The sequence below is a fragment of the Lytechinus variegatus genome, chromosome 8 (genome assembly GCF_018143015.1).
Source record: "Lytechinus variegatus isolate NC3 chromosome 8, Lvar_3.0, whole genome shotgun sequence".
NCBI classification, from domain to species: domain Eukaryota; kingdom Metazoa; phylum Echinodermata; class Echinoidea; order Temnopleuroida; family Toxopneustidae; genus Lytechinus; species Lytechinus variegatus.
This window is the reverse complement of record NC_054747.1, coordinates 2545921-2567968: the sequence shown is the minus strand read 5'-3', so window position 1 is coordinate 2567968 and position 22048 is coordinate 2545921. Positions and strand designations below refer to the sequence as shown.

The 22048-nt window shown below is 38.6% G+C and overlaps 1 long non-coding RNA gene across 1 annotated transcript in view; it reads left to right on the top strand.

The window, feature by feature from the left end:
- Positions 1-920: 920 nt before the first annotated feature.
- The window catches only part of LOC121419811, a 33758-nt gene continuing 12630 nt past the window's right edge, over positions 921-22048 (top strand). Inside the window, exon 1 of the long non-coding RNA XR_005970629.1 lies at positions 921-1050. This is a non-coding gene — a long non-coding RNA (uncharacterized LOC121419811). The remainder of the gene's footprint in view (positions 1051-22048) is intronic.

The window sequence follows — 22048 nt, the reverse complement described above, 5'->3', positions numbered from 1 at the left end:
TTGGATTTTTAGAATAATTTTTGGGGAAAAAGGGATATTCTTGATAATTGAGAGTGGTGTGGTATGTTAAGTGATGGGGGTGGGGTTGGTCCTTGTTCAGTTCAACGCAGGTCAGGAGAGATTGGAAAGGAAACACCGTTTTTGAAATTCCAAAATAAAAACAAATTCTTTGGAAGCACATAGCAATTTGCTTAACATTTCTCGAGACTGTTCTTAGAGACTTACTTGTGTTGGGGATTTTCACTTACCTGCAGGAATGCGCATACTGTACAGAAGTTAATAGTAGAATGCTTTTCTCTTTATATGAAAATGCTAATCAAATATGGTAAGCAAAATTTTTCCCCGCAAACGTGAAAAATGTATTTTGCTGATTATTAATCGATTGTAATTTGTTTTTGTCGTACTGATGCGGCATTCAGCTAATTTATGTATCTTTTCTTTCTCGCCATATTTACAGGTGTTGACGTGGAAGCTTGTTCGTCAAAGAGTCAAGGACCGCCCTTAAAACGCAACCGAAGACACGCACAGAAATCGTTCGAAAACTTCCATGGAGAAGCTGAACCGAATCGCAGACTACACCTCGTAAAATCAGTGCGCTCGTCGCCTGCCATCTCATGAATACATAACAATCCCAGAATGCTTTGGGATGATCATGTGTGGTTGGAATGGCGGTCTGGCTTTTGACAATGTGTCTGGGAACTAATGCGTCTGCATTTCCTCGTAAAAAACGTCTGAGGGGTGCTTTTATCAGAGGGAGGCTGAATGGAGGACGATGGGAAAGCGACAAGGAGTTTTTTTAGAGGTCGCCGGTGCTCGGGACCGAGGCGTCGGTCAAGGAAACGAACTTGTCAATGCCATCGCACGCCGACTTTCAGAACAGTCACAATCACACCATGTGCCGTGGAACACACGAAGAAGAGAATCTAGACGACAGCAAGCAGCCTGTATGAGCTGTACATTTAGGGTAACCCTGGGCCTCTCAAACGGGTCACATGACTAGCCCCGCTCCCATTTACTACGAGGACGTGAAGGGTCAAAGTTCGCTTTGAGGTAAGTCAGTGTAAAAAAACAGAAAGAAGACGCATGGCATGGCACATGAATGGGGCCAATGTGTGAGAAGAATTTGAAAGCTTGGGGAGGTGATGTGATGCTGGATTGCTAAACCATTGTTCACCCCTTCAATGTGCTGCAAATAAATTCTGACTTTACGATCGTTTGAAATACTCACTGGTTGTGTTGTGTTGTAAAGGGCATCCACCTCTTATATTCATCATAGGTATGTATTAAACCCAGCCACGTTGCCTGAGAGCGAACGAACCCATGGTCTCGGGGCCTGTTTCCCCCCACATGACTCTTGCCCGCAAACCTTTTGCCGCCAGGCTACTCAGAGTGCCTTATGGCCGCCATTTTGTTTTTCCTCAATCCGAATGGGCGATATTGAATGTGTAGCTGTGCGAACCGCAGAGGGGTCGACTGCAGAGATAGATGGAAAATCAGTTGATGTTCTGTTTCATGGTTATATTGTGAGAGATGTGATTTATTGGTATAGCATAGTGCAATGAATGTATCGATACACCATGTGGTTTCATGTACATGTATGGGCCACTGTGTTGAATAGGCAGATGAACACATATCCATGCCAATTGACATCTTATGGTGATGTTCACTTGCTTTTCATCAAGGTGTGTAGCTGTAGCTACCTCTGAGGGCTTGCCGTCTCTTAACACACACAAAAAATTTTCCTTCCACTTTTCCATATTTCCATCTCATATTTTTATTTATTAGATAGAAATGAGCAAAATTTATTAGATAGAAATGAACAAAATCTTGGTCATTAATTCTCAGTCACCCCCATCCCTGGCCCCATGCATCCGCACAATATGTAGACCAGAATATTGAATGGTTAAAGTTAAGTGTTAAACCGAAAGTAATATTTTATCATCAGTAGTACAAATTACATGTCATGCATGACTATTCGAATGTGTTTACACTGTGCTGTATACATGTTGTCTATTTGATTTCCTCTTTGTTTTCTTGTACAGTGTTTTACCATGGTGTTTGTGAGTGTCGGCACTGTTTTGTTAAACTATTTGTTTGTCTTTTTTGTTTATAAACATTTTACAAGTGTTTTAATGAAAAATTGTGTTTATTTCAAGCAGAAAAATATTTTAAAAAATCATTTATATTTACATTTGATAATGTAACTGACATTAACAGATGAACAACATGTATGAACATTGATAATTATAATTCATAGACAGTACTTCAAATACACATTAGAAAAGCCACCTTGTCAAAATGAAATGTAGATCTGTGCTTAAAGGTCAAGTCCACCTCAGAAAAATGTTGATTTGAATCAATAGAGAAAAATCAGATAAGCACAATGCTGAAAATTTCATCGAAATCGGATGTAAAATAAGAAAGTTGTGACATTTTCAAAGTTTCGCTTATTTTCACCAAAATAGTTTTATGAACAAGCCAGTTACATCCAAATGAGAGAGTCGATGATGTCACTCACTATTTCTTTTGTTTTTTTATTGTTTAAATTATACAATATTTCAATTTTTACGAATTTGATGATTAGGACCTCCTTGCCTGAAGTACAAAATATTGAAATAATGAAATCCCACGTGTTCAGGGAGGAATGAAGCTTCATTTCACATGACAATGACGAGAAAATCAATATATTTCATATAATAAAATACAAAAGAAATTGTGAGTGAGTGATGTCATCAGTTCCCTCATTTGCATACCGATCGAGATGTGCATATAACTTTTTTGGGAAATGAAGCGAAACTTTAGAATGTCATAACTTTATTATTTTACATCCGATTTCGATGAAATTTTCAGTGTTACGCTTGTTGAATTTTTCCCTTTTTATTCAAATCAAGTTTTTGTTAGGGTGGACTTGTCCTTTAAATGAAGAGGAAGAACTTACCATATTGAAATATTTTCAGACGATTCCAGGGCCTTTTTGGCATTGATAATATCATTTTAAGTGTTGAATCACATGACCCGACAAGTACTCCAAAAAATCGTAACGTCGGGTTAGCAGTAATTGTTTTATTTTTATCCTGTCCCGCTGCACATTGTCAGGGCTATTTAAGATCCCTAAATTGGCAACAGACGGTAGACAAGTTTGTGTTCTCATCATTGTCTTCCTCTTTTAATATTATCACCGGAGCCAAGTGATGATGAATGGGCAATTAATTATCATGAACAGATATAAAGTACAAGGGCAGACGAAAAACAAAAGGCTTTCATCAACACGCTGCCAGTTGCAGGTGTCTATCCTATTACGTTAACAATAGTTGGATGTATAAAGCACATGCTTATGAAAAATGCTGTCGGAGGAGCTCAGGGTTTCTCTGCAACATTTTGGGCCTAAATTTCAGGAAGTGTTCTGAAATCTGCATGATTAAGGAAATGATCACTTCTTTAACCAAAAATCTGTGGGTTTGACATGGAAAGAACAAATTTATCAGGGGGACCATAACTTTTTATGTACATGTAAGTGTGTAATTCCCTTTTTACACAGGATTTTCTTAGCCCCGGACTATCGCTAACCCCGTACTATCCTTAACCCCGTACTATTTTTTTCCTTTTCACACATGCCAAATTGTTATTGCTAACCCCGGATAAGAAATGCTTGCTTTTCACACACGAAACTCGCTAACCCCGGACTAGTGGTTTTTGTCGAACATTTACATGTAGTACAAGTACTTCACTCGTACACATTTTACACACGCTAAAATTTCCTTAACCCGTACTATAGGTGGGGCTAAATTGCCATTTAGCCCCACCTATAGTACGGGGTTAAGCTTAGCCCACTTTCATTTTACACTAGCGATCTTAACCCCGTACTATCGCTCTTAGCACCGCAATTGCTGGGATAACCCTGCTTTTTTGCAGGGCCAAATAATCCCGTACTAAAGGTGGGGTTAGCCCACTTTGCAAAAATGCTGTGTAAAAAGAAAGTGGGCTAAGCTTAACCCCGTACTATAGGTGGGGCTAAATGGCAATTTAGCCCCACCTATAGTATGGGGTTAAGGAAATTTTAGCCTGTGTAAAAAGGGTTTAAAGACATTTTGATGAAAAGAAAAGGTTGCCCCCCCCCCATTGCACACATGCATGCAATCATTTTAAAGGGGAATGAAACCTTAGGAATAAGTAGGATTTTGTCTAAACAGAAAAATTAAAGAACAGATCAACAAAAGTTTGAGAAAAATCTGACAAACAATTAGAAAGTTATGAGTTTGAATATTGCAATCACTAATGCTATGGAGATCCTCACATTGGCAATGTGACAAGGATGTGTGATGTCACATGTGAACAACTTTACCTTTGATGGACTATAGAATACCCCCCAAATGTCTCTTTTTGCGTTTTCTTATGGTGATACAAACTCTTTATCCGTGATGTATTCTTTAAAAATCTGTATTACATGCTCTTCTATAGAAAGAATACATGACCTACTGATAGATGTGAAAAAAGAGGCAATTTAAGCGTAATATGTACTAATGTAATGCTAATAGGGAGAGTTGTTCACAAGTGACATCACACATCTTTGTCGCATTGACAATGTGAGGATCTCCATAGCATGAGTGATCGCAATATTCAATTGCTTATAATTTTCTCATTATTTGTCTGATTCTTCTCAAACTTTCGTTGATCTGTTTCTTTGATTTTTCTGTTTTCACACAAGCTATCTTGTCCTAAATGTTTCATTCTCCTTCCAGGTTATTGGGTAACAGTTCTAGATTAAGGAAAAATTTCATCATGATGCTTGAAAATATCTGAAAGTCTGTGTCACTGATTAACAGGAATATTATTTTTATGAAAATGATATCATTCTTCTATTGACTTATGGTGTACTGTAATGCTTTTTACAATTTCCTTGTTAGATTAGAAAAAACAATTTACATTGTTTATTTTTTGAATGGTTATCATGAATACGGTAGTTTCAAAAGACCAATGTGAATGTCTCAAATTGGTGGTAGTTTAGAAAGTATTCTTACACATAAAAAGGAAGTGATACTAACAAAATGACTTGAATTTTTTTCTCATGGCAATTTAATATTTTTATATATTGTGAGAAAAGTTCACTTTGTTGCCACATACATGTACATGTACAATGTATGCAGCGCTTTGTTTCAGGCCTGCTTTGGGTTTTGGGTTTGTTTCATTGATATCGAGTATATACAAGGAGCATAGGGCCTAACTTCCCAGGGAAAAATTACATGGGGGCTTGCTGGATTTTGCCCCGAAATATGTGGGGGCGTCTTGGTCTAGTGGTTAAGACTGTTGTCTTTCAACCTGGAGGACGTTGGTTCGATTCCAAGCCGTGGCAGGTTTTCCTTCAGCAAGAAATTTACCCACATTGTCCTGCACTACACCCACAATAAGCCGGCTAACCCTGCTTTTTTTGCAGGGCCAGATATATGCTTTTCACACTGCACTTTTTTCCCTTAACTCCAGGAAATTGGTAGGGCTAAAGGGGGGAGGGGGTCTTAGCTAGTGTCTTAGCCCCACCAATTTCCGGGGTTAAGCTTAGCCCACTTCATTTTCACACTATGTTCTGGCAAAGTTGGCTAGCACGGTAAATAGTATGGTACTATCTGGCCCAGCAAAAAAGCAGGGTTAGCCGGCTAAGAGATGCAGTGTGAAACGGAACTGGGCTAAGGAAAAGTGGGGCTAAGCAATAGCCAATCACAGAAGTCGTAATTGCATGTTAATCATGCTCTGTATGGTAAAATCATCAATATTCATGAGCTGTGGGATAGTCTGGGGTTAAGGCGTTAACCCCTGCTATTAATAGTATGGGGTTAATAAAGACAGTGTGAATCCAAAAAAAGATAGTATGGGGTTAAGGATAGTCGGGGTTAAGGATAGCATGAGGCTAAGGAAATGCAATTTGAAAAGCATACTAGTAACTTACTATTTACCGTGCTAGCCCACTTTGCTAAAACGTAGTCTGAAAACGAAGTGGGCTAAGCTTAACCCCGGGAAATCGGTGGGGCTAAGACCCCCTCCCCCTTATCCCACCAATTTCTCAGGGTTAAGGAAAAGAAGTGCAGTGTGAAAAGCATAATATTAGAGGTCATTGTTGCTGGCCTGTCAGCCTAGAGGTCATTATGGTTTGCCTAAAGATTTAATGGCTGGCTGAAAGATCATAGTTGACCTGAAGATCTTTTTTTTTTTAGCTAACTGGGGTGAATACTACTACGGTAGGGACAGTGATTTTCTGTTTAAAAAATTGTCTTTTCCGTTTCATAAAATCCTAAATTCCGTTTCAGCATTTCAGAAAACGGAAATTCCGTTTCCCCATAGACTTTGTGTAGCGGCAAAAACTGACAATTCCGTTCACCCATTGAATAGCAACATCACAACACTCGCGCTGGTCAAAATTTGTATCTGCCTCTGTACCAACAACGCAACAGAATCCGTTCTAATCAGATATATGCAGGTACACAAAATATTTTGACAAACACTTTTAACATGAATACATCCTCACTTTTCACAATATTAGCATTATTTTACGGTTAAATGAAATTTCATCAATAATTTTGGATTTTTAGGACATCGTTTTCATCAGTCAACGATTTTCGCTTATCGGCCATTTTGGATTTCTAGACCTCTATAACGTGCTGTTTTATCTTTGAATGTAGAGGGCAGCAACACACGACCGTGTTGTTCAAAGGCTGTGTGCATGTGAATGTTTTCGATAAGCCCAGCCTGGCGGCGTGGCCGGGTACGGGCAAGGGGTACGATCTAGTGTGATGAAGTCGAGTGCAGTCACGATGTGTGAATTGTCATGATTGTAGCGAAGTGAGATTGTGTTTTCTAGGGTTTCGTGGCCATTTAAGATTCATATTTTGTTGAGATTTTGGATTTGAGGAAAAATATGTTTTTCCGTGATTTTCCGTGTGAAATGCCACTTTCCGTTTCAAAAGGCCCTTTCCGTGAATTCAGTCCGTTTCCACGATCGCAGAAAATCACCGTCGGTGTCCCTACTACGGTTCCGCCTAAAGATCACGACGGTCATCCTTACGATCCTCATGACTGGCCTCAAGATCATTTTGGGACGGTTCAATGATTTTAACTGGCACAAAGATGACTTTCAGCCACATGTAGCCTAAAGATGATTATGGCCAACTGGAAGATGGTTATGGCCAGCCCTAAAGATCTCTAGGCTGGCCAAGGTATAAATTTGGCGGCCGAAAGATCACTGTGGCTGAGAGATCAATATTGCCTGCCTTATGATTGGTGCCGCCTAATTGACTTAGATGGGAAAGCGATAGGAGTTGGACAGATCCTGTCACCTACTCGAACAGTGTTACATCCAATCAGAATGGCTCAGCAGTGATATACTTGTCATGTGTCTCTCTTGGTAGATAATTGAAGGGGACATAGGAAAGCACCCCTGCATTGGCTTTCGGCCATGTTCTGTGACCTTACATGAAAATCTTGGTCAAAGAGATCTTGGGGAAGTGGAGGATGAACTGGGGAGGGGGGACAATAGGTGGTTTCAAACCGCCTTGATCATAAGAATCCCCGTCAAATTACGAGAACTTTTTTTCAGCTAAAAAACACCCATTAATTATTCCTGCATTCACACCGCCCCGAAACATACCTTTCGGGATAGGTTACTGAAGTTACAAACATGCGCAGTATGGTCTGATTAGCAGGCAAGGCGCGAGATTCAAAATCACTAGCCCAGCAGCCACCCACGGCTCCCGTGCCCAACGACACGCTGGGTTTAAAGTTCCCGTAAATTGCTTTCACATTGCCAAAATACCTGCGAACTTGGGAAAATCCCTGCGGAAGTTCTCGTAATTTTGCCAAGTACCTACTACATTTAGTGGGTATTTTCTTTCGGGGAAATTACGCGTAGTTTGCTTTCACATTGCCAAAATACCTGGTATTTTCTGATCGGGGTAAATTTCCCGATCAGAGAATACATGGAACTGACGAACTTCGAGGCGGTCTGAAACCACCTACAGACAGGGAGAGGGCAGGAAAGAGAAAAGGCAGTTGTAGAGATTTTAGGGACAGGGGGGGGGGAGAGATATGCACAGAGGAAGAGAGAAAGAGAATGCGATTTAGATTTCGAAGAATTGAGTGGGGATGAGGTGGGGGTCCACCCAAATCATCTTTCTTGAATGTTGTCCCAAACTTTCCATTATACTTGTAGGGACAGTGATTTTCCGTTTCAAAAAATGGCCTTTTCCGTTTCAGAAAATCTCAAATTCCGTTTCAGCACGTCAGAAAACGGAAATTCCGTTTCCCCATAGACGTTGTACACACGGAAAAGTGACAATTCCGTTTACACATTTAATAGCAAAATCAAAGCGCATACACTCGCACTGGCCAAAATTTGTATCTGCTACTGTACCAACAACACAATAGAATCCGTTCTAATCGGATCTATGCTGGTGTATTTAATGATTTTTCAAACTGATTTAGCATGCATACATCCTCACCTTTCACATAATTAGCATTATTTTACGGTGAAATTAAATTTCATCGATAATTTTGGGGTTTTTTGGACATCGTTATCATCAGTCAACGACTTTCGCCAATCCGCCATCTTGGATTTTAAGACCACGATATCGTGCTGTTACATCTTCAAACGTAGAGGGCAGCAACACACGACCGTGCAGTTGAGCGATCTGAAGCGATGTGAAGCTCAACCCGGCCGGCCGGGTACGATCGCGGGGTATTATCGAGTGTGCTGATGTCGAGAGCAATCACGATGTGTGAATTGACATGATTGTAGCGAAGTGAGATCATGTTTTCTGGGGTTTTGTGGCCATTTAATATTCTCATTTTGTTGTTATTTTGGAGTAATTTCTGTTGCTATTCTGTGTATTTTGAGGGAAAATACGTTTTCCGTGATTTTCCGTTTGAAATGCCACTTTCCGTTTCAAAAGGCCTTTTCCGTGAATTCCGTCCGTTTTCCGCGATCGCGGAAAATCACTGTCCCTATACTTGGGAATAATATGGAAAAAAAAGGAATTCAGGATGAACTCATATTTGGCTGAACTTCACAGAAAATGCAATTATTCAAGCCCCCAATGTTTGAATTGTTAATAATATAGTGAAAATCAAAACAAGTTCCAATAAATGGGACAGCTTTGGAAGATATTTATGAACCTGTTACTTGCAGAGTTTAGCATTAGTTACAAAGCTTATGCATTCAGCATTCTTTATGGAAACTAATTTTTTTCTGATTTTTTCACTATATATATTGTAAGTTTGAGAAATTATATGTTGGGAGTTGAAAATAAAGTTGTAAGTCAGCAAACTCAATTATCAAACTGAAAGAGGAAATAGTGAAACTAAGACGCAAATGAAGAGAACTTAAACCGATGAAGTCTGGTAGTGCACTGTTTAATATCTGGGCTGCTTTGCCTCAGCTAAAATCAAATCATTCTATAATTTACATAAATATTTAAATTAGAAATAACAACCAATCAAACTAAAGAAAATGGAAGGATCGAACTAAAATGTAAGAACCCAATTCATAAGATAAACCAATAAGGAATGAGATGAGATGACAAAGATGTCTGGTGATTATGTAATAATGGAAGTAGAAACTAAGGAGTCAGATGAGGGATGGAGTGAGTGGAACACCTGAAAAGAGAATAGAGAAGGAATGAAGATGACAAAAGAGAAACAGGAAAGGCATTCAGAGTGGAATGAATGAATGACAACTGAATATCATTAAACTCAAATAACCCAAGTTCAGACTGCAAGGGCAGTATTTAAAAGAAATGCAAATGAACTCAAGTCTAGATGTAAAATGTAAAACACCTGAAGAAAACACAAGTCATAGGAAATAAACAAAATAGCAAAATGACAAAATAACCATTCTACAATATGAAATCTACATGTCACCCAAGAAATAGAACACAGATGAACATAGAATTTTCATTAATATAGAAAATGAAAACAATACGACTTTAAAATAGGCCAGGGCAAAATGACAAACTGACCAGTTCACTGTTTCAAATGGTCACTTTACACCAACTGAAATAAAGAACAATTAATTCCTCATTGTCCAAGTCACTCCCTCCGCATTTCAGAGCAAAAGACACTGATTTAGAAGGTTAGAAATAAAGTTTTTTAAGCAGACAAGAGGATAAATGACCAATAAGTGACCATTGGTCAATTTGCAAAACCCTTCCCATCTCATATAGCTCCTGCCTCCCAAGAGGACTCCCAAATATAGACAAGCTGTACAGCCTTTTGATTACGGTCAGAGCTGGATGACCAATGAGTCTGGAAAATAAGACTGACTGACCAGTCCAGTGGAGTGGATGGTCAGTGTCAAAACCAGGGCAAGGCTGTGGAAAGGTCAAACATAATACCCTGGAATTATGTCTGGCCTTCCCTAGTCTAGGGCCTCAGACCTAACTTTTTCTTCAGCTGCTATTTATTTGAAAGCTTGTATTAAAACCATTTTGTTTCCTATATTTGTATTTCCTGTTTGAAACTAATCTACATATTAACAACAGTGTATTTATGTGAAAAGTAAAGCCCCATTTTAGATGTGAAGTATTTCGACAATGATCCTTGAATAATTAAGAACGATTTTACATTCTTAAGTTAAAAAATGTGATATAAGAGATGATTAAAAGCAGTTAATCGCCTTATGGATGTGCTCAAGTAATAGTGGATTTTTTTTATTGCAGCTTATTTTATGAAATGAACATTGAAAATGTTTTTTTTTTCATTTGTAGGATTCAGTTCACATGCATTTATAATAACTAAATCTGTAGAGTATGGAAGCAAATAATATAATATGCAGCGAGCAACACTGGCACTGGTCCGACAGTCCCAGACCAGTAAAAATTCCTGTTGAACCAGTAACCTTTCAGAAATAGCCAGATACTGGTCTGCCATGATCAGTATAAAATATATCAAACTGACACGAGTAATATATTCTTGTATTTTGCAAATGATGAAAGTGGCTCTGGCGTTTTAAAGCCTGTGTATAGCTTTGGTAAAGGGTCAATAATGTGATTGATAATCGAATATCATCTCCGAATATTAGATAGCCAAGCGCGATTGGTCAATTGCGCGTCACGTGATATGATCGAAATCCGTGTATTTTCCCAGCCGGTCCACCTTCGATGAATATATTGACCAACCGGTCCGTGAATATATTTTTCTACGTGTATGGCGCCCTCTTGTGGATTAGATGTTACCAACTAAACGGAAATGAAATATGTGAGACTAAAGTATCTGAACTGGACTCTAACTTAGATCTAGGGCTAGGCCTAAAACAAACTTGATTTGATTAGAAAAGGGCCGTTCACTGCATTAGAGTAGTAGTAGACTAAAGTTACATCTAGATCTATACCAGTTCCATCAATCACTGTGACTATCGTAAACAACAGGCTGCAAGCATCGTTAGGACATTTTTATCTACATCATTAAAGGCTATCTAATATAACAGATATTGACTGATGGGATGTGTAAAAAAAAATTCTTTGGACCGCCTTAAAGATTAATATTTTCCCTCGTGATCATATTTTCCCTCAGCGCTGCGCGCTTCGGGAAAATATAACCCCTCGGGAAAATATAAATCCGGCGGTCCAAAGAATGTTTATATTACACACCCCATTAGTCAATATCTGTATAATATGACAGTCTTACTGAAGAGTAGAGACCGTTAGATATTTTTCCAACTGCACTTCTCTGAGAAAATTTCAAATATTCAAATCTTGGATATATAGCGCCCTCTCTCGGCGATGCTTGTTTTAAATAAAAAAATGGGCATTCAAGCACTTATCTTATAAATTTAGTGATTAGATATCCAAAAGTTACAGACAAAGAACATATCTTGAAAGTTTCAGCCCATTTCATGATTTGGAATAGGATTTAATTGAAAGACAAAAACACACAGATATTTTAATTTGATCGGGTGACCCGATCAAGTTAAATTTCCATGTAAAATCGCAAAATTTATCCTGTAAAACACATTTTCATTTCATATCCTCCACATCATAACTGTTATAGGGCATATCCATTCATATTAGCTAGCAATGAATTGGAATAGTGATAGGTGCATTTTGGTGGATTTACCAAAACTATACACAAGCTTTAAAAGATGTCTCTAAAATTTGTGGCTTTCATATTATGATTTGTGTGTGCACTGTTTATTTGTATGTTTTTTTTTTTTGTGGGGGGGCAATAAAGCAATAAAAGACAACAAAACAAACTAAGTCTTTTTTTTCAGGGACCAGTATGTTTTAGGTCCAGACCAGTGAAAAATTGGGGGGAAAATGGGTACCGGTATCTAACTGGTCTGACATGAGCAGGTTAGACCAGTAGAAAAAAATAAAAGATAGTGTTGAGCCCTGTGATGTGTTATTAAGGCAATGAACATTATGGGCCTGAGATATCAATATTTACATAGGTAAAGGGTCCTTTGCTATTTAATAATAATTACAGTACAAATGGGGGAAAAAATTAAAAAGCACACAAAAATTTCCAAGGGTATTGGGAAGGGGCGTTGATGAGTCCTTGGACTGTTATGATTCTTTTTAATCCTGTCTTTATTAGCGATGTTTCATTTTATTTTATTATTGCAGAGACTCGTGAAAATTCTCTCCATCAATGTCTGCATTTTCACCGATAAGTTTTCATTAATTGTCGATTCATTCATTAGGATTTTACACGTTCAGATTTATATTACATGTAGATAGTAAATAATTCATTTATGAAAAAGAGGGAAAAATAATTTTTTATGATGACAACACACAACGTCTTAGGCCTGCAGCAATTTATTTCAATGGTATTATTAACGTCCATTAATCCAATTTCGCCAAGACATTTCTGTTGTAAAATATTTTTGTTTGTTTTTGTTCTTTTATGTATGTATGTTTTCTGTGCATGTTGTATGTACATGTACATTTACGTGTACATGTCTAGCCTAGCCCAGAATGAACCAATCACACGAGTCTGGATTTGTAGACAAGCGCTGTAAGATACTCCTTTGCAAATAGGTAGACTAGTCTTGCCTTCCAACCACTCTTAACCCGAGTTGTCCAGTGTGCGTCCCTGTATTGAAGCTAGTGTATAAATTATGCAGAGCATTTTATTGATAGATGCAGGGTGTCTGGTGTAACAAGCCTGAGAATAGAGACTACTATGGTGCATTGTTGAAAGGCTAGAATGCTTAATGCATTGGAGGCCTCCTTATCCCTGAATCAATGTGCATACATTCACTGCAATGTGCACAGTCCCTCAGCCCAGACTGCCTAGTTCAAGTGGAAAATAGTCTCGCTCTTCAGTCTCAAGTCTGATGCTAATAAACTCTCGTCAATGACATATTCAGGCATGACACACTCAATTTAGTTAGTGCATCTAGTTTGTTGATTACATCTACTATTATCCTTTATGACATCAGCTTGTTTTTATTCTGTTGAACTTGTACAAACATCCCTCCTGTAATGGCATTGATAGGCCTTTTATTGATTTTATTTCTATTGAGCTTCACCAATCCATCATATTTATTATATGTATATTTTTTTTCAGATTCTGTCAATGCATTGCCTATTTCGTTGGATTGTAAAGAGTTTATTGCCATTCTAAAGGTGTCTGGATGGTTTTCTGTGCATTTGGCCGAGGTTGGGCTGTGCCCAGAGTGCGGCTTGAACATCGAACCTGGCTGAATTGAACTGTAAATACGTATTGTCTCGCCTAGGCAGCGAATAAAGACGATTGGCTAGACTATTATTTGACTAGGTGTGTGTGGCGCGTGTTTGTGTGTGTGTGTGTGTGAGAGGCAGAGAAATAGAGAGAGAGGTAGAGAGTGAGATAGATTGTATTTGAAATCCAAGTGCACTTTTGCACACAGCCAGCCAGACACGTTCAATATGTACTCCTTTCCGCTCGTACTGTAAGTCCCCGGTCGCATTTCCAGAGTGTTGAAACTGTGCGTATATAGTACATGTATGTAGAGTATGTGAGAAGCTAGTAGCTGCACCTCGTTTGAGAGCTTGCTTGTACATATGCTGAGTGCGTGTGTGTTGTGGGATAGAGGAACAAGAATGACAGAAAGCGAGAGAGAGGGGATTGAATATAATCTTGCTATACCAGCCTGGACAAGACAGGTTCGAAGGATAGCCTTCTCTGAGAAGGGACCTTAAAATGCCCCTCTGGTTGGTGTAATGTTCAAATTCAGGTCGCAGCTCTACCAGGTTATTGCTGCTTCGCAGCTACCCGGCCCGCAGTCTAGGAGTGTGGACCCCCGGATTTGAGTTAGACGTCTGCTGACCTGAGGTCAACTATTAGCATTCAGAGCATTCGCTGCTCAATCTAGCCGAGTCTCTTTTTCCCCCCTCATTCTTTCGTTCTTTCTCTCTCTATTCAACCTCTCTACGTGTCTCTCCCCAATGAGTGCTCCAGTACACACAGTCGGGGGAAAGGAACTCGGTTGTTTCTGCCTCTTGCCCGGCGTGGAAATTGGCGCCCATTTTGGGGGTGGAAGGCGCGTGCTGCCGTCGAGACGATCGCAAGTCAGGTAACATGAATTCTCTGTGAATGTTCTAAGTTTACTGTTCATTCAGACTCCTTTTCTTTTCTATCCGTGTGAGCCACATGTGTAGCATGCCGGAGTGGCAGTGCGGGGTAGCCCTTTTCTCTCACAATCTCTTGCAAGGAAAGCATGCTGGCCAACGAGCACACAGCCATGTCGGATACAATGTTATATGGAGACTACTACAGGCTATGCTGAATTGTGTCGTTTACCTATGGACCTACCTATACACTGTGTCCTGTCTGGGAAATTTCTTTTGCTCGGTCGCCTTATACGTCGAAAGCCGGCCCATAGGTGAGCAGAATATGTGACATGAATGAGTTTAGTCTGACATTATGTGCTGTATTTTTTCCTTACATCTCCCCCTCCCTCTTTCCCTCCTCGTGATTATATTGGGACAAAGTTCAGGGATTTTGGAAGGCAATGTGAATTTCTGTTGGAACATTCTGGGCGCCCGCCATAAAGCATAGTGCATGGGTCGGTTAGGGTGTGAGCCAGACAGTGTGCCATAGCTTTGTTGAAAAGGAAAATGGCGCTCACGCACACAAGACAGTAGACATGACGCAGGGCAACAACGCCCTTATGGCATGGCGGGTTTTTGCTCTCGTGACTTGTCGTCGCACACATGGCGTGCGCTCTCTCCCCCGTTTTGCGCCCTAAATTCAGGCTTTCTGAAAAACGGCCTTTCTATAATCTTGTCTGCCCTTTCTATGCATGTTTTTCCCCTAGATAAACCATTAATGTGCTCATGTACGTGATTCCATTTATTTTTTTCTTTCTTTCGCTCGGTATCTCTCACTTTTGTCGGGAAGGTGTGGCAGTCATATTATTCCAAGATGGCGATCAGAAATTAACATGTCTGAAAGTTCCCGAACGTTAACATTATTGCGCATGTGTCGGAATGTCTTCAGTCTGACTAAAGGTTGTCAATGTCTCAACTCTTGGCGGCGATGTTTGCGAAAAACGGACTATTTTTCCTACGCGAACCGTTATTTGGATATTTTGAGAGGAATATAAAGACATATATATATAAACTGCTTCAATTATCTGGCTCTTTTCATTTTTAACCTACCTCTTTTTCTGGCTTGGAATTATAACTTTTTAAAGCGGATATTTAAAATTTATGCATCTTTTCGGTTAAGTCATTTTTATGCGAATGGTTTGGATAAGGATCAAGTAGTCATTTTCCTCTTTCCTCAATCTTTGTCAAGGAGATTATTTCCGTAGGATGCGTCCCAGAGTTTGTAAGTGCCACAGTAGTTTTCGCAAGAGCTCGAATAGGGACGCGAGATGCAGTCGGCGATTCGGGCCTTTTCTCTTTTATTACCAGAACGTGCGAAGGGGATGTAACTTTCTACTCCACCATTTCTTGACTTCAATACAATGATATCTTCCATTGGAGGAAATTTGAAACCATCAATAACGGTGCTTTATTAAAAGCTAGGGAGAGAAAGAAAAAGCAGAATTGGCTGCTATGAGAGGCTTGTAATCGTACGAGACAAGAATAGGACACCAACACCACGACACAGGTAGTTCTTAACGTTGATATCAAATTCTTTTCAACCTTATCCCTGAGTACCTTTTCAAAGTGTATGCTGTTAGGAAAATAATTCTTAGAGACCAAGTATTACTAAGCTCGTAACGCTTTGCCCTAATTATTATAACCCACACTTTTTATCAAGAGTTTATCATTAAAAAGTATATAATTCAAGCTATATATGCTGTTCGGGAAATAATTATTAGAGACCAAGTATTACTTAGCTCCGAATGGTCTGCCCTAATATTACCCACACATTTTATGCAGAGTTTATCATTAAAAAGTATATAATTCAAAATTAATTTGTAAAGTTGGCTTTAACATGACATATTGCACTCCCGGGCAGACATGACATAATCCTAAAAAGGGAATCGTTAAATTTGATAACGCAGTATAATTTTGCCTATGAAATGGGTTCATTGAAAATATTCTATGATTAAGTTGGCTAAGAAATGTGTAATGTGTGGTTTGATAGTATAGCTCCTAATTCTGATTATTTTGGGGGACACAGCCCCTCCCCCCAATGCATGAAAAGTGCCCCTCTATGTCTTCTAGACCCCCCCCCCCCCAAAAAAAGAGCAAAACTAAAAAAATATCCCATACCCTTCTTTAAAAGAAGAAAAAGAAGACAACTCCCATTTCCATCGAAATCATGTCAGAATAGTAACGTGAAACACATTTTATCGTTTATCATTTTATAACACTTTAGAACGTTTCCTTGTTATATTCTGTTCATTAAAAAAAAAAATTATTGGAAAGATAAATTTTATGGCTTGTAATTTTTGAAAGACGAATTCTCTTTCATATCATAGGCCTTTAGCGAATTTGTCCACGTGGTGTTCAAAATGGCGGCCAAACGTTCGGCACGGTGACCCGCCTGCCTGTAGGACCCTCGGAAAGAAAAAGAATAGTAAAATCGCGAATTGAGGAGGAAGAGAGTGCTTGCAATAGTAAAAGCCAGACAGCGAGCTAGTCAGGCACTGTAAAGGCATTAGGTTAGGAGAGAGAGCAACAGAGCTTTGAGACTGACTTGTGTGTGTGTGTGTCTGTCCCTAGTAATATGCAAATGAGGCAAATCAGTGTGCGTGTCGCTTGGGGTCGCGGTGAACATACATGCGGCCGGAACATGTTGGAATGTACGTTGCATTCATGTTCTCTCTCTCTCCCTTGCCCTCTCTCTTTCTGTCACTCCCCTGGAGAAGTCCTGAGCCAGTTGTAGGGGCTTCTCTTCCCTTCGTCTGGGAAAAAGATCGCTTAAAAAGTCTCGGCGCGTGGGGTCGCCCTCCCAATCGTCCGTGGTCCCCATTCTCGCCCTTTTTCATTGGCTCTTATAATTTCACCGCTCAGTCCCTCGTGCTCAGTTTCATAATTTGCCTGACGAAGCAACGGTGATTGTGATTGAAAAAAACAAAATAAATAAAGAGCAAACCGAGGCTGATCATCACCGAGATGAAGTTAGTAGAGTTCCGGTGGAAAATGTCAAAACTTGATCATTGAAAGGCAAAAAAAAACGGTCAATTCCTGCTAGATCATCCTGATGTGACTTACTCTATGGTATGCGCAGGTGTTGGTCTAGATCCTGATTTTTCACCATTGAACACAACCCAAGTCTTTTATTCCCGACTGTATGATCCAAACAGCGACATTTATACTTTTTTAAAATCAAATTTTGAGTCCAGATCTGTCTAATAACAGATAACATTTTATTTTTCTCAATTTCTTGAATTTTCTCATTGTTAAAGTGGTTATAATTTAAAACCTTGCAGGAGTACTCTGGGTTTGCTTGAAAATTTAGTACATGTATGATTTCTAATATTTTTTGCTGTAGACACATTAATTTTAGATGCTGTTTGGTGCAAAATTGCATCAGAACTCAGCTGCGATAAAATTAATTCAGCGTCATTGTGCAGACTCCTCCCCTTAAGAGGCCCGTAATAGCATCAAGCCATTAAACCAGCAGACTGTCGGTGAATATGCCCCTTGTTTTTCTTCTCTTCTGTATGTTTGCTCAAAATAAATTGATATTAGTTGGACCCTGTTCCTTCAGTAGTGTTTGTCTAGCTACCAACATGTCTAGCATTTTGACACAAGATTTAATAGCCATGATGTCATGTCTGGTCTCACGGCTCGGTGATCAGGGATGTGCATTTCACGAAGCAAATAATCAAGGGATTTTCACTGACAACTGTTATAAGCTACTGAAATCCTTGCATCCGATTGGTTCAGAGCAAATGAGTCAATGAAATAGCCAACTTCATTGCTTCGTGAAACCTTCAGCTGGAGAGGTGTTTCTTGAAGCAAATAGTCAAATGGTTTTCACTGACGTTATGAACTACTGAAATCCTTGCATCCGATTGGCATAGAGCATATTATTCAGTGAAAAGTTCTCCATGAAACGCTCACCTGGTGATTGTTTCATGAAGCAAACAGCGAAGAGGTTTTTCACCGACTTATTATATTTGCTGAGCCAATGAGATGCAAGGATTTCAGTAGCTTATAACAGTTGTCAGTGAAAACTCGCTTCAGTACATGACATGCAACCCAGGCTTGAAATTTGAGATCCATTAGTCCCATATGGTACATTTGACGTTTTTATTGTATTATGATCTATTCAGAACCTAAAAGGCATAAATCCATCTATTACAGTAACAACCTTCTGGTGCAAATCAGATCATGATCCCAATCATACATCAAATTTTACTTTAGAAAAGTCAATCACTATTTTTTTTTTCTGGAAATTGTTATTCAATAGACATGGGAGATTTTTTTGAAATTGAAATTGTTGAAATGGTTTATTCAGAAAACTTCATTGCAGCCAAAGGCTGAATTGCGAAATTCTGTACAAGGTAAAATACAAAATATATGCAATAACAATTGCTATAACAAAATGACATATAAAAGTAATAAAATAAATGCTATATGTTGAAAATTAAGAAAGGAGAAGAGAACAATAATTTTATACATGGGATAACAATAATCTTGGATAGTTGTGACCACAGTATGATTCTGTGGCGATAAAGTCAGTAATTCCAGATACATGTAGGTAACCAAAATAGACATAGCTGTAGAATAGTACATTACAACCTCAATGGTGACAATCTTCCTAATGATTTATATTTTTATCTTCTTGATTAATTGTTGATAAGGTCATTTCATTTGGAGAATATTTCTATTTTGGAATGTTCATTGGCTATGCAACTCCAGGGTTTCTGTAATTATGTGACCTCTCCATTTCAGGGGAAATATTACATGGGGGTTGGGGGGGGGGCTTGGGGGCAATTTAATCCCTAAAAATGCTCAAAAGAATCATGGAAAATCCTTATTCCCTGCAATATTAAAACTTTTCCAATGTTGCAGATTGAAACAGGATGGGAAAAGTAGCCCTTGAAAATAAATGAAAAAAATATATCCAATCACTCCAGAAACTGCATTCACTCTGGGTAGATCTTTGTTATGGTCAATAGAATCATATACTGACCGAATAGCATATTCCTCTTGATTTTTTGTCATAAATTGGGGGGGGGGGGAGAAAGGCCAAAAAACAATTAAGCAGGCTTTTACAACCAGCCTATAAAGCAAACATCTTCATATCACAGTTGAATAGAACTTTCATTCAATTCAAGTTTCTTGACGTATTATTCTCAAGGTTTTTTGATTTGATTGTGAATCTGTACATTTTGATTGGAAAGGGAAAGGGGGGGGGGGGGGGGGCATGATCAACCCCTAAAGCCTATAATTTTAAAGGCCAGATTTACATTTGCCAGATTGATGTCAGGCTTGCATTGCAATCTTTACTGTGATCAAATATTCACGGCTCCCTTTTGTTGGCACACCGTGTACTATTTTTAAAGCCAGACATGTAAACTTTGAACAACAGGCTTCAGAACGCTGTCTGAGGGGGCTCACAAGGGGTAGATCCAGCTTGCATTATAACAATGCTCAATAGGTCATATGTTACAAGCCGTCAGCATAATCTCTGAGATCGATCGCGCCATGTTCAAGTTTTTTGTTGTTGTTTTCTGGTTCAGCCTCTCTGGTAGGTTTCAAATTCTTGTTTGAATTCTAAGATTTTTTTTTAGAGAATTTCGGGTGTAAAAGCTAATAAAGAAAAATTAAATAGGGGTCTTTGAAATTTGAAATGAGTCTGACTGGACAGAAATGATCAGAACTTGCTTCAAGGGTGAACAAAAGTTTGGCATAGAGCTTGGTAAGACTTGAGAGAAGACTATCCTGCAATCTATTGCCCCATATGTGACTATCTGTGTTGGTTCTATTTGTATTTTGCATCTTGAAAGTTTGCACTCAAACCTACATATGTACTAAGGAAGTTTCATCCATAGGAACATCTAAATTACTTGGGGAAGAAATCATAACAAATAACCTGTTAATGAAGGGACCCCGTCTGAGAAGCCCCCCCCCCCCCCTTCGGTTCTCGACCAATTGAGAAGGGAAAAGAAATTTATGATGCTTTAATCAATAAATTGTATTTTTTAACTTTTATTAAGAGAGAGACATTTTTTATTCTAGCTCAAACAAAAAAGGTCAAAAGAGCCTTGTAAAATCCAGATTTACTGTAATGTAGAAACTTATCCAGTATTGCAGATTTAGGCATTGGGTTGTGATAAGTAGATACCAAAAATGGTAATGATTTTTTTTTTCCTGTGATGACCTTGGATTTTATTTTCAAGAGATTACTAAAAAGCTGATTTTATTTCAGCTTCATTTGCATTAAAGGTCAATTCCACCTCAGAAAAATGTTGATTTGAATCCATAGAGAAAAATCAGACAAGCACTATGCTGAAAATTTCATCAAAATCGGATGTAAAATAAGAAAGTTATGACATTTCCAAGTTTCGCGTATTTTTAACAAAATGGTTATATGAACGAGCCAGTTACATCCAAATGAGAGAGTCGATGATGTCACTCACTCACTATTTCTTTTGTTTTTTATTGTTTGAATTATACAATATTTCAATTTTTACGAATTTGACTATTAGGACCTCCTTGCCTGAACCACAAAATGTTAAAATAAGGGAATTCCACGTGTTCAGGGAGGAATGAAACTTCATTTCACATGACAATGACGAGAAAATCAAAATATTTCATATTTTATATAATAAGACACAAAAGAAAGAAATATTGAGTGATGTCATCAGTTCCCTCATTTGCATACTGTCTGAGATGTGCATATAACTGTTTTGTGAAATGAAGCGAAACTTTAAAATGTCATAAGTTTCTTATTTTACATCCGATTTTGATGATTTGTTCAGTGTTTATGCTTGTTGAATTTTTCTCCTTTTATTCAAATCAAGTTTTTGTTGGGGTGGACTTGTCCTTTAATGTTGATACTAGATGAATCATTTGATATGGAATCTTCTTGGTCATTTTTTGTTCATTCTATTTTTCATTCAGCTGACATATTTTTTTTAGAATGTAGGTCGCCTGATAGTGCATCCAAGAAAACAGTGTTTCACATTCGAAAAAGGTTATTCTATTGTGACAGACATGAAAATAGGAATAAAGGGAACATGATAAAAAAGGCGCTGACGTAATGTCTGGTGTGCTTTTATGTTCCCTCTTGGTGGTATTCTTTTGTATTGTAGAGAGATAAATCATTTTATGGAGTTATAAAGAGGGAGGGAATGAGAAAGACACTGAAAAATAGAGAGAGAGAGTGTGAGAGAGAAAGAGAGAGAAATAGGTATTAGTATGAGGGGGAGGGGTGGAGAGTGGTGGGGGGGGGAGGTAGGGGCAACAGACTGACAACAAGACCAATATAAAGTTACTTTTTTTCTATTGCAAGGGGGAGGGGTATCTTTTTTATTTCACTTATTCTAAAATAGCTAGCTAGTTTTCTATTTTCTGTTCATGAATTCCATGTTCCCTTTTAAGGGCAATTTATTGAAATTTTCTGAATGAGGGGGTGGGGGTGGGTGAGGGTGGCTTTGGGAGCTATTGAC